Source organism: Giraffa tippelskirchi, chromosome 6 (assembly GCF_054371585.1).
Source record: "Giraffa tippelskirchi isolate mGirTip1 chromosome 6, T2T-mGirTip1v1.2.pri, whole genome shotgun sequence".
Lineage (NCBI taxonomy): Eukaryota > Metazoa > Chordata > Mammalia > Artiodactyla > Giraffidae > Giraffa > Giraffa tippelskirchi.
The window spans coordinates 51,189,971-51,203,775 of NC_137280.1; the positions used below are offsets into that span (position 1 = coordinate 51,189,971).

At 48.4% G+C, this 13,805-nt stretch overlaps 1 long non-coding RNA gene across 2 annotated transcripts in view; it reads right to left on the minus strand.

Annotated features, from left to right (window-relative positions):
• The window catches only part of LOC145511568 (uncharacterized), a 64,389-nt gene that overhangs the window by 40,482 nt on the left and 10,102 nt on the right, over positions 1 to 13,805 (minus strand). Inside the window, exons 1-2 of one of the 2 annotated variants that reach the window (XR_014057957.1) lie at positions 11,267 to 11,471; positions 938 to 1,057 (exon numbers count right to left, since the gene is read on the minus strand). This is a non-coding gene — a long non-coding RNA (uncharacterized LOC145511568). Of the gene's footprint in view, positions 1 to 937; positions 1,058 to 11,266; positions 11,472 to 13,805 lie in introns of those variants that run through there. The other variant, XR_014057958.1, reaches the window with a different exon arrangement.

Here is a 13,805-nt window from a genome sequence, read left to right on the forward strand (position 1 = left end):
CAGGGATCGAACCCCTGTCCCCTGCATTGCAAGGAGGATTCTTAACCACTGGACCACCAGGGAAGTATCCAGCGGCCAGTTTTTAATCATAGAATGCAAGGCGTAGAGATGGCCCTAGACCAATAGCATTTGACCAGATGACTATTCTGGAGGAAGTTCAGAGACCAGAGACAGAAAGTAGCAGGGCTTGGATAAGCCCCTCCTTTTGTGCTCACAGCCCAGGACTCTCCCACTCTTCCCACTGGCACATGCGTGCTGCTCCTTGGCATTGCAGACCAGAGCCTGCGAGGGCCTTTCTGGGGATGCATTTCAGCTGGCCTTTTTCAAAGCCTGTAGACTTGGATACCAAACCCAGTCTTGGTGGCTGCTTCAGTAGGAATCCTGTCCAGCTCTTCGTGGCTAAGGGCAGTTTTTCATCATCTACACGAATAAGGCTTCATTCAAAATGGAAATGATGGCTGATTAACAGGCACGAGAAGACGTGTTGTGCTACATTCAGAAAGGATGCAAATGACAAAAACACATCGCCTTCTGGGAGAGGCAGAGAAATGGCGGCAGCAGAACACGCTCGGTTTCTCGCACCTTCGTGTCTGGCTCGACGGTTTTATGGCATTTAGCGGCACTGGGAGAAGGCACCCACAGCATCCCATAACTCTCACAAAACAGCATTTTCATGTGCTAATAGCAACGGAATCAGAAACACATGGATTTAATTTCCTCCAAAATACCCAAGGGGATAAAAATCAATGCAGGAAAGCCATTTGGCTAACTGTATCGGGGGCTTTTCTGAGCCCAAAACGGGTGAGAAATTGTTGGAGATGGCTGTCGAGTCCCAGATCCCACCAGGTTCGGCCCTCCCCAAGCACAGCCCCGGCCTAATGCAATGTGAAACCCTGGCTGTCTTTTTGGAGCGTGGCAGGTGCTTGAGGTGTGGTACCTTCGCCGGCTGCCATCCCTGCAGATTTCCTGCTTTCTGCTGCTCGTTCGCTCGCTCGGCCTCTTTCCACCGCAGAGCCGTCAGGGAGATCTCATTTTGGCAGCAGATTGGGATCCCTGCCTGAAAGTTGATAGAGGTTGAGCTATTTGCAGAAATAATGCTTTCCAGACGTACTCAACAGTCCCCCTCTTTCCAGATGGAGTGGCATTAGCGTTGCTTCCAGCCACTTCCTCACCTTCTGGTGTACTTGTCAGCTCTGCCATATGCACCGCAAGCCTTCTGTATTCTGGGGAATCTCAGAAAACTGCTCAGACCCTCAGCACTTGCAGGCACAAATGTGTGCATGCGCGCGCGCGAGCACACACACACACACACACACACACACACACACACACAGAGTCTCCAGTCTTCTGTATGCACATACACAGTTTTCTTCCTCCACCTCCTGGGAGTCAGCTTAGATTTTCCGAGAGTGCTAATCACTGAATGTGATAGTTTAGCAACTGAAGCAATTAGATGGGCTTGAATATCGGAACAGCAGAGAAGTCCCTTCACGTGGTGGTGATTCCACTATCATCAGTCACTGATGACTTTGCTATTCAGTGCCTTTTGTCGGCCTCTGGTTTTCAGCATCATGAAGATGCCTTTGGTGAAGAGGCTACCCCCTGGCCCCAAATCAACCTCTTAAGAGATGAATGAAGCCTGTTTGTGTTCGTAGCCCATACACAAGACACTGTGGGCTGCAGGGCCCCATAGTATCGTGTGTGTGTGTGTGTGTGTGTGTGTGCGCGCACGCTAAGTCGCTTCAGTAGTGTCCAACTATTTGTGACCCCATGGACTGTAGCCCACCAGGCTCCTCTGTCCATGGGATTTCCCAGGCAAGAATACTGGAGTGGGTTGCCATCTCTTTCTCCAGGGGATCTTCCTGACTCAGGGATCGAACCCGGGTCTCTTGTGCATCCTGCACAAGACAGGATGTGAAGACAGACAGATTGGCAGACAGACAATTGGCAGACAGATTCTTTATTACTGAGCCACCTGGGAAGCCAGGCCTTCATAAGCCTTAATATTCCTCCCCAAGGCTGAGCAGATTGGCCACGTTTCTTAAAATCCCCCAAATTTTTTCCTTGATGGTTCAAAGGACATAAAAGGAACAACAAAAGTCTTTTTTTACAAGTTAGAGAAATTTTTTAAAGATTTCAAAATGCATCTTAGTGCTAGATTGATGGATACATACAGTTTAAAAGTACAAACCAAGTGTTCCATATCCATTTTCTTGATGTTAGAACTCTATTTTCTGAAAGTCCCAAAGAGCAAAATACCACCCTCCCCAACTCTTTCTGCTACTGCTGTTGATAAAAGAAAATGAAAACTATCGGTCACCACCCATCAACTCAGGCTTCTGATCACTTTGTGAGACTTGCTCATTAAAGCAGGTGTGGGGTGCAGAGCAAGAAAGGAGAGGTTTCCATCTAGCCCATGATGGCAGTAACAAGTTGCTCAGCCTGACACACCAGCTTCACGATCGGAATACCTTAAACAACCCCATTAACACTGATTTATCTCAACCAGGTGATGTTTTAATGAGCCCACCCTGGTGCTCCCTTCATGACAGGATGCTTCATGTCACCCCACACAGGGGCACGCCACCTTTTAAAGAAAAGAGATCACTGGGAAATCCAGAGAGTGGACACTTGCAGAGGAGCCGAATCCCTTTGTCCTGTGGACACGCATGGCCTGGGAGAGCTCCAAGGGCCTGGAGCTGATCTCTGCTGACAGCAGACCCAATCCTCCCAGCCAGGAGCCCGCGGCCTGTCTGTTGCAGTGATAGGGGAGGGGGGCAGGCTGCAGCTTGGACTCCTCAGTTGTGCAGCCCCACAGGCCACACCCAGCCCTGACAAGGACAGCTGGATCGCACGCATTTTTGAAGTAAAACAAGGGGTTTGGGGGCAGGGGAGGGGAGCAGGCCTTACTCTCCACCCCCAACCCCCCACCCCCAGTGAGGTCCCCACGGAAGAAAGGCACAGACCAGCCTGTTGATCTCGGCAGCGGCACACACAGTCCCTCTGCTCCGAGGACGAGCTGACACGTGCACATTTGCAGAGAAGCCATTCCAAAAGGTTAATTAAATATTACCATTGTTTTCTGAGCTATTAATGCATGTTCTTTTATTTCTTCATGTGAAAGGCTTCTCTCCACTCAAAAACCAGAGTTTGGGTTTGCTTCCCAATCCTTCCCCTTTTAAAAACTCGGACAGAGGATGACTGAGGGCCTCAGAGAGAGAGAGGGAGGGAGGGAGGCAGAATGCCTCTGGAGCTGGGGAAGGAGGGGCTGTGTTCTCAAGTGGCACACTCACACACACACATACACAGTCAGCTGCAGCTGTGGACAGGAATCATGTCATTCAAGGAAGGTTCTAGAAGGGGGCCAGGAAGGAACCCCTGCTTCTTCCACCTGTATTTATTTGATGATGTAATTGACCAGTGGAGCTGAGGAACGTTGCCAGCCTGAGTAGTTCTGGGGAGGATCAGGCTGAGGGCAGACAAATGGCCTAGTGAGGACTGGAAGATGGACACAGCCCACCTTGTACTGTCTGTCTGTCCCCTGCCTCCTCCTCCAAACCATGCTGTCTTCTCCCTGCCTGGGACAAGGGGTGAGGGTGGGCGGGTGTACTGAGGTTGGCAGAATAAGGCCCTCGATACAAATGAGAGAGGGATTCCAAGATGGACAGCAAGGGAAAATGAGAGAGGTCACGGAGGGGCCGAGGTTCCTCCCCGGCAGGAAGTGCCACCCTCTGTGACTGCAGTTTACAAGAACCCCAAGCAGTGATGAGCACAGCTGTCTGCAGGAAATCTCTCCAGACGACCGTCTTCCAGGGCAAGCAGGACATGTTTCGTTTGCAGTCAAGATGCCTTCCTGAATGTTGGGGACACGGCAGTGAACAGACAGCATAATGAATGATAAACAAAGGACAGAGTGAAGACAGGTGCTGATGTGGGGAGCGGCAGCATGTGGGTGGGGGCAAAGGGCAAGGAGGGTGGGCAGTACCAAGTGTGGTCATGGAGTCCCGCCCAGGACACCGACTCCGAATCTCTGCCCTCCCCACCTGCCCCCAAACCTGCCCTGCAGGCTGAAAGCCAGTCATCAGGAGCAGAGGGCTGGCACTACAGAGCACTTCCACGTGCAGACTTTGCAGCTGGAAGACCTGGGTTCAAAACCCATTGCCGGCACCCTGACTGGGTTTCCTTAATGTTGCTAATTTCCTAATGGCTTCACTTTAATTTTTTTAAGTATTTTATTTATTTAGTTTTGGCTGTCTAGAGTCTCAATTGCAGCTCGCGGACTTCTCAGCAGTTGTGGCACTCAGACTTAGTTGCTCTGAGGTACAAGGGACCTCAGTTCCCCTAGCAGGGATCAAACCCAAGCCCCCTGCCTTGGAGGTATATTCTCAACCACTGGACCACCAGGAAAGTCTCATGGCTTCACTTTTAAACACAAATGGCTATGCTGCTGGTTGTTGAAATGAAAAAATGAAAAGTACTTAAAGTGCCGAGTATACAGTAAGTGCTCATGCCTGTCTTCAGGGGTCCTGACACAGTCTACTCTTGCCCGTGGGGTTGCTTTGACACACTGGGTACCCACACCCAGGGCTGAGCCCCTGCATATGCGTGAAGCTTGGTGGTGACCTGGCTGGGATGGGAGGTGCCAAAGCTAAGTGTGTGTCTCCACAGCCGCTGTCGGAGAAGTAGAAGGGGCAAGCACACACGCGTCCTCGTGAGCCGGTTGTAGGGGCTGAGATGCAGCCTCCGGAGAGAAGTCCTGGGTCTCCTGTAAGATTGATGTCCTGGGACAGGTGTGGCTGGAAACTGACGTCACAGATTCAGGGACCTCGGGCTGAACTCATTCCAACCAGGTGTGTGCTGGCACCTTAATGAAATGTCAGGATGCGTTCAAGAAGCCCCTCCCCCACACAGACCCTGCACTTCATGTGGCTTATCTCATCTCATGGGGACCAGAGATGGAGAGAAGTTAACAGTGGCAGCAAATGACAGGGCACAGTGCTAGCGAGGATGGGGTGCCATCAGGCAGAATCAGGGGAGAGAGCTGGCAGAAAGGCCAATTAGCAGAGTTCTGTGTGATTTCTAAATTTAAGGAGAATACAAGCCAGTGTTGAAAGATATACCTTCTCCCCACTCTGTCCACAAAGCTAGAAGTCCCCCTGCAAGCAGAGCAAAAAAGCTCACGGATACCTGAGTACCTAAAATTTGAGCCACAAATTATTTACTGCAAATCCTAGACCCTGGGCTCATATCCTACAAACCAGTAAGAAAAATACTGGTTAAATATTACCATTGTTTTCTGAGCTATTAATGCATGTTCTTTTATTTCTTCATGTGAAAGGCTTCTCTCCACTCAAAAACCAGAGTTTGGGTTTGCTTCCCAATCCTTCCCCTTTTAAAAACTCGGACAGAGGATGACTGAGGGCCTCAGAGAGAGAGAGGGAGGGAGGGAGGCAGAATGCCTCTGGAGCTGGGGAAGGAGGGGCTGTGTTCTCAAGTGGCACACTCACACACACACATACACAGTCAGCTGCAGCTGTGGACAGGAATCATGTCATTCAAGGAAGGTTCTAGAAGGGGGCCAGGAAGGAACCCCTGCTTCTTCCACCTGTATTTATTTGATGATGTAATTGACCAGTGGAGCTGAGGAACATTGCCAGCCTGAGTTGGCTGAGGAATGTTGTCAGCATCTCCCCACAAGAATGGGGAAAGGGATATTTGCAAAAGAAATATAAATTTCTAATAAAATGTTCAATCCCATTAATAAGCAAACAAATATAAAGAAAAACTCTGAAATAGCCTTTTTAGACTGTTAAATTGGCAAATTAAGTAAAGCAGTTCTAGACTCACAGACTTAGAGACAAAACTTACAGTTACCAGGGAGAAAAGCTGAGGGGAAGGGATAGATTGAGAATTTGGGATTGACATGGAGACACTCCTATTAATATATTTAAACAGATAACCAACAAGGGCCTACTGTATAGCACAGGGAACTATGCTCAATACTCTGTAATAACCTAAATGGGAAAAGATGTTGAAAAAGAATAGATATATGGATATATTATAACTGAATCACTTTGCTGTACACCTGAAACTGATACAACATTGTTTATCAACTGTACCCCAATATAAAATAAAATTAAAGAAAGAAAAAGAAAATCAGTTCTACTGAATGCAGGCCAGGGTGCAATGGCATGAGAGCTCTTTTGCATGAACTGTGTGTCCCTAATACACAAAGACTTCTGCAAAATAATAAATGATAAAGCACCTAGTAGAAAAATGGGCAAGGGGGTTGAACAGGCAATTCACAGAAGAGTTGCACGTGGTCAAATAGATCAGAGAGTTCAACTAGACAGGGATTTTGATTTTGGGTAGGGCTTATCCTCACAGTCAGAGAAGATCAGAATAAAAACACAACACCAGCTCTTGGCCTGTGATGTCATAAGTACTGATAACTTCTATTCCTGGGAAGGGCATTGGAAGACAGCCAGTCTCTCACACACTATCGATGGGCGTTGACATTCCTACAGCATTTTTAAGGGCTAATTCTGACTCTGGCGACCCCCATGGGCGTGTAGCCCACCAGGCTCCTCTGTCCATGGGATTTCCCAGGCAAGAATACTGGAGTGGGTTGCCATTCCCTTCTCCAGAGGATCTTCCTCACTAAGGGATTGAACCCATGTCTCCTGCATTGTAGGTGGATTCTTTACTGACTGAGCCACCAGGGGAATCCAAACCACCACCACCAACACCATAGTATCTGCTTAAAGCACCCCCAAATCTCTGACAGTTCTATACTTCTTCCTTGAAGATAGAAAAGTATTGTTTACCATTCTCCTTGTAAAAGGAAATTCCCAGTGGTTAGTGTCTCAGGAAATAATAATTACTCCATGCTCCTCTCCTTTAAACACATTTTTAAAATTTTCAAACAATGGAGTCATTTTCCCTGGGTTCTGATCCCTTTTCTCCCTAATCTGGGCATTCTTTGATGAATCCTCTCTCATCCTTGACTATTGCATTAAGAATGTGATGACCTATATGGGCATAATATTATTCTTAAGAAACAAAGTGTAAATGCATAAACTGTAACAAAGTAATTACATTTTCAGCAAAGATGGGGAAGCTGCGATTGTGTTGAGAGGGTAAGGATCTCTTATGCGCATCAAGAGGGGCTTCTGGCCCTGTGGTAAAGAATCTGCCTGCCAATGCAGGAGACACAAGAGATGCAGGTTCCATCCCTGGTTTGGGAAGATCCCCTGGAGAAGGAAATGGCACCCCACTGTAGTATTCCTGCTGGGATAATCCCATGGACCGAAGACCCTGGTGAGCTATAGTCCATGGGGTCACAAAGAGTCAGACACGACTGAGCGACTGAGCACTCATCAAGAACCTAAGCAACTCAGCTAAGTTACAGCCCATTCCTCCACTTGCTTCCTTGGAGTTCTTCCCACTGCCCCTTCAGCTAAGCATCTTCCCTCCTTCAAGTTCCCTTCATTCTGGGCAGGAGTCCCTGAGCCTGGAATCCTGCCCCATCCCATTTCATCAAGCTGTCTCCTGCAATCATTCTACTAGCTCTTGAGACCCCGCTTCCTCCACAAAGCCCCTGGATGAGAGTAGAGTGAGCCTCCTCCAGCTGGCCACCTGTTTCAAGCCACTGCAGCTCCCCGTCTCCTCCTCCCATTGTTTGGACCCAAGAGCAGTGGGCTCCACAATGTCCTGTCTGTTAGATGGCGGTAGCATCCTCCACGTCATTTTCTATGCCCGTCTGCTTCCAGGGCAGACCGGGCCCGAGTTTATCCACGTGCTTTGCTTAGATCAGCAACTCAGGAAGCTCTGGAGTGATGTCTGTGTTACCCGAGATCAACTTGCAGAGCATCACCAAGGACCAGAGTCCCTTTGCTCTGTGCGCTAGGCTCACATTTACGGTCAAGTTGAGCCTCCCTTGAGCCTCCCTGTGCCTTTCTCAGTGTCCCTGGGCTAGAGGAATGCTGGCAAGATCTGAAAATCAAACGAGTGATAGTGACTTTAGTGAAAGGTAGGTCTTACTTTCCTTTAAGTGGTTAAAACCCCACTAACAACTGGATCTAAATATTAGGATCTACCCTCTTGGAATTATATTTTCCTCTCCTGTGATTCAGCATGACTGTCATTGAACTGAATTCCATGAGACTAGAAATCTGGTGTCTAGGACTAGAAAACATCTTTGGTTGGTAAAATATTTGTGAAGTTTTCTTTTAAATCTTTCTTCAGATTTTGTCTCTATCCACTGTTAACATGAATTTCACACCCATTCTCCCTCCCCTTTTACCTTTGGGAAAGATACTTGCTTTTACAGCCTCCTCATAACATCAAAACAAAACCTCTCTTACACTTCTTAGAATCTCAAGATCCTTTTCTGATAAAAAGGAAAACAAATATCATCTAATTAAAGCGACTGGGGAAGTCCTGGATAGCTGAGACCAGAACTGTCTTTAACTTCCTTGAATTGGTACCTGGAATATTAATCAACAACACGAAACAGGAGGATCCCGGGAATCACTCAACTTTTCCTTCATTTACTTTTAATTTTTTCCTAAAATGTTGTATGCATTTTCATAAGCCACCATCTGAATGGTGTACAGTTTAGGGTGATATACAAAGACATGTTTACAAAATCATATAAAATTATATTCTGGAGTCAACGGTGTTACTATAGAGCAAAGGGTTTGTCTTTCTTTTTCATCCTCTGTCAGGAAGCAAGAGAAACAGAGCAAGCTCAGGGTCTAAATCCCTGGTTCGTGTGAGTAATGTTTTCTTATTTCATGTAGGCACTGACAACGAGACCCCACAGAGGACAAACAATAATAGACAATAAATTATAGATGCGAGGAAACTGAAGGACATTAGATTTCAGCATTTCTGCCTTCTAATCAACCAGGAGGGATGTGATGCCCTTCTTTATCCGTCTGCTTACAGACCATTGGTTCATCCACACCCACTGTGTCGTGGGTCACCCACACAGGACCTCAGCAGACAGACTGCAGAAGCAGTGAACAGTCACTGACTGGTGAACCCTGCCTCCCTCCTCCACCAGCCACCCGATTTGGTCCAAGGGCATCCTTGAGAGCCGAGAGAGATGAAAAAGGATGCTCCTCTCAGTGGCAAGGAGGGGCTGTGAAAACTGGCAGATCTCAGTCTCCACAGCACCTTTGTCGGCATCAAGGTCTCCATCCATCCCAGCCTCCCACACCAGGCAGACAGTCCCTTCCCCAAATCCAGAAGATCAGCAATAATTGATTTGGCTTCCAGCCCGTCCCCTTCTGGTGCAAAAGCAACATCACACTTCACTAGCTCTTTCCGATTTCTCCCTGCCCTCCCTTAAAGAGAACCCTCGTGTCTGATTAAAATCGGTCATGCGCCCGTCCCGGAGTGGAGAAGTGCTATTTATTTCTGTCAAGTTCTGCTTGGAAGGTTTGAGGCTTCCCCTCCCTGCCAGACATTTTACTAGTAAACAGAAAAGTTACCCGTATTGTCATGCTTGCCCTGACCTGTGAGCTAGTGAACAATAAATCTTAATTACAGTTAAATGCCAAAATCTGCAAAGAACGAGGCAGCACTAGTCAACTGTGAATTGGCCGACTCCTCGCCTGGGCTGGGGTGCAGCTGCAGGAATACGTAAATTAGTCTGTGATTTGTTTGTGCCAGAACAATCAGTCCGGGCTGTTTCTTAAGAGCACTTCCAGTATCAGTGGGGGCGCAGGCACTCATCCTATCGCCATGTTAGATACAGGTGGCACCTGGAACGTTTGATTTTAAAGGACGTTCAGCATCATGCTCAGGTTCATAAGAAAGCTCTGTTTCTAAATATCTCGGCAGTTTTCCGAAATAGTGCTCCATCTTCTGACATCTGCTCCACCCATGTGTGTGTGTGCTAGTCGCTCAGTCATATCCGACTCTTTGAGACCCCATGGACTGTAGCCCACCAGGCTTCTCTGTCCATAGGATTCTCCAGGCAAGAATACTGGAGTGAGTTGCCAAGCCCTTCTCCGGGGGATCTTCCTCATCCAGGGATCGAACCTGGGTCTCCCACATTGCAGGCAGATTCTTTACCATCTGAGCCACCAGGGAAGCTCCATCCATATTTGTTACCTTTGAGGTTGATCAGGGAGCCACTGAATAACCTTTTTGTTAGCAGTCCCTTTTTTCACTGTGCAGGGCTACTGGAGTGGAGCCAGGCATCCATGCAGGGGCCTTCTCTTTTATTCCTGCTGCTGCAAAGCTCATGAGCTCTTTGCTATTCAAGTGTTTGCTTGTCATCACGCGAAATAAAGCCACCCCATTGTCCTTTTGCCTGGGTCCTCTTGACGTATTGGCACCTCTGTGCAAGAATTAGAAAGATGATTGCCCACATAACTCTGTTCAATGGCTTCAGGTTGCTCTATCAATTTTGAGACTGACAAGAGACCAGAGATGGAACTCGGAAGAAAGGATGGAGTTTGGGCCGCTCCGTGCTCAGTCCCATGAATCAATCTGCAACCCACTCTTGTTATTTTCCATGCAGATCCTGCTCTCACTGGGAGTCAATCATCTGCTAGATGCCCCTTCTAGGCAGGTTCCTAATAACCAGGCAGGCCCAGTGCCCCACCTCCGGAATCAGCAGAGGGTGATGGCAGGCAGGGATGCAATGCTATTTCACTAATGAAAGATAGATGCTTAAGTGGGTAAGTTGCTGTTGGGTCTCTAAGTCGTATCCCACTCTTTGTGGACTCTATGGACCATAGCCCAGGTTGACATTCCTACAGCATTTTTAAGGGCTAATTCTGACTCTGGCGACCCCCATGGGCGTGTAGCCCACCAGGCTCCTCTGTCCATGAGATTTCCCAGGCAAGAATACCGGAGTGGGTTGCCGTTTCCTTCTCCAGGACCTCTTCCCTACCCAGGGATCAAACCCTCAGTCTCCTGAATTGGCAAGCAGGTTCTTTACCGAGGAGCCACCAGGGAAGCCCAAGTGGATGAGAAGAAAGTAGAAAAACCCTTCCCCGACAGAGTTAGGGGGAAGAGAACTGCAACACAGCAGCTCTCTGTTTTGGGGGTTTTTTTTTTTTTTTTTAAGTGTAAGAAGGCGCATTACTTGGCACTTAGATAAGGATGTCGGTCTCACTCGGATCCCTGGGCTGACAGCCGCCCCCCACCCACCCTGTTCCTGCTCCCCCAGCATGGGGGGCGGGTGTGGCCGCCCTCACCACCTCGCCTGGCTCTTCCCGGCGCTCACAGGGCCCCATCCCCTCACCCGCGGTCCTGCTTCCTGTTTGTGTTGCCGCTTTGCTGCTTCCTGGCGGTCACCGGAGCCGCCCTTCTGCTGCGCCTCCACCCGGGACTGGCTCTCCTCCCAGCCTTTTCCCGGGCCGGCAAATCCGGCTCCCTCCATCTGGGTCTCAACCCGTCCAGGTGCTGGAGGCCTCGCCCTCACGCCCCGGGGGTAAGGGCGTCCTCTCCCCTGTGCTTGAATTCTCTGCAGACCTTTATCCTAGAGCTGGGTCAAAGCATTTTTGCACTTGCTACCTCCCCTGCCCTTTTGCATTCTTTTGAGGAGGGGCACAGGGTTGTTTCCCCCTTGTATGGATTGAGAAAGAGCCCCAGAGAGATTGAGGGGTGCTCTGGTCCTGAGGAAGACGGGGGTGATGAGCCCTCAGCCAGATAGCATCCACCTGGTCCAGTTCGTACAGGGGGCCAGGCCTCCCCAGGCCTTCTTGCATTTAATCTCCCGAAGGCATCATTGCATGCATGCCCAGTCGCTCAGTAGAGTCCAACTCTTTGAGACCCATGGACTGTAACCCACCAGGCTCCTCGGTCCATGGGATTCTCCAGGCAAGAATACTGCCATTTCTTCTTCCAGGGGATCTTCCGGACCAAGGGATTGAACCTGAAGCTCCTGCAGCTCCTGTATTGACAGGTGGCCTTTTTTTTTTTTCTCACCACTGAGCCACCTGGGAAGCTTCCCCCACCACCCCTGTAGGGCTTAGCTTTAAGCTGTATTTTAAACCATGGAAACAGCTTCCCAGAAGTTATCGCCTTGCCCCGGGTCATGCAGCTGCCTTGGGAACTGATTCAAAGCTTCCTCTGCAGGTGACGCTTCCCCCAACGACACTCTTGTCTCATCCAGGACTCTGTCCCAGTGCTACCCCCTCAAGTGATGCTTCTTCAGATCGATGGCTCTGTTCCAAATATATATATATATATATATGGCTTCCTAGGTGGCTCAGTGGTAATGAACCTTCCTGCCAATGCAGGAGACACAGGTTTGATCCCTGGATTGGGAACATCCCCTGAAGAAGGAAATAGTAATCCACTCCAGTATTCTTGCCTGGAGATTCCCATGGACAGAGAAGCCTGGTGGGCTACAGGCCATAGGGTCACAAGAGAGTTGCACACAACTGAACAACTAAGCATGCATTCATATATGTGTATGTATGTGTATATATATATAAAGTACTACATAAAATAATTTCATCTAATATTTTATTTTATATTTACATACAATACATATTATATACAAGTATTATATTTTATTTTTATTATGTTATTAAGTAAATATTTTATGTTTTTATTTTTGAAATGTTTTTGCTTATCTAGCTATTGCTAGCATGTGTATAAGGTCAGGGAATTTGTTTCGCTCACAGCTATATCCTCCTGGTTATTGCAAGCATTTAATAAATGTCTGTTGAAGGAAGGAAGGAAGAAGGGAGGGAGGGAAGGAGGAGAGGGGAGGAAGGAAGGGAGCTGTATTTCTTTCCAGCCTGAAGCTAAATCAGTCATATTTGGCCAGTTGCCAGAAATGACCGGCTGCAGTCCCATCTACATGTGGAAAACTTGGGCATGAGGTGGACGCATTCAGGTTTCTACCGTGAACCACTGGTCCATCTAGGACTAAACCATCAAATTCTGGGCTAACAGACTAAGCTATGGCCTGTTATCCTAGCAGCGATTTCCTGCCCCCATGAGAATCCCATCTGGGAGCGCTTTCTTCTTACTATTATTCTGCAAGTGTTTTGCACCCTGGAAAGCTCTTGCCAAGACTTGATAATCCAACCATAGACACTTGGCAGCTGCTGAGATCAGAAGCTGGTAGGCCTGCTGAGTTGACCACAGCTTCCCCACAGAACATGGGTGACCCTGACTGCCTTCCGCTGGCCTTGCCCCACATCCATACACTTTTTTTTTAAGTCAAGGAGTGTAATTCCTGTGTTTGCTTGGATCATGGAAGTAAGCCCTTCCTATGTTTGGTATCCCTCCCACTCAGAGGATCCAAGAGGAAGTGCTTGGACCATGACCCTCCTACAATGACCCCACTAGAAGCCCCACATGTGAGACAGAGTCTCTTCAGAAACCCCCTCTCCTTTTTGTTTTTTAAGTTTTTTCCTCAGAGCTGCAGAGGATCTGCCAGGGAAGGAAGCCCATCTATCTGCAGCTCCCTTCTCTGCCTCTGCCTCTGGGCCCAGGAAAGAGACATCCCCCAAAGTTAGATGTGGTTTGGCCCGTCTGATGAGCTACAGCAGACCAAGATCAAAACCCAACTGCTCTCCTCACTTTCTTCTTTTCTTTTTTCCATCTATGACCCTTTTACCAAGTCAACTTAACAGAGATGAACCCCAAAAGAAGACTGACTCTAAATGGAAAGCTTTCATTCTTCCCTAATCCTGGTGGCCCACAAGGAGGAGTCAACTCAAGGAGACTTTAGTGCAGGTGATGGGGTGTAGGGGCTGGAAAATGTGTGGGGCTGTGGAGATGAGCATCTCGGATTAGACTAAGATATAGGTCAACGTGGATTT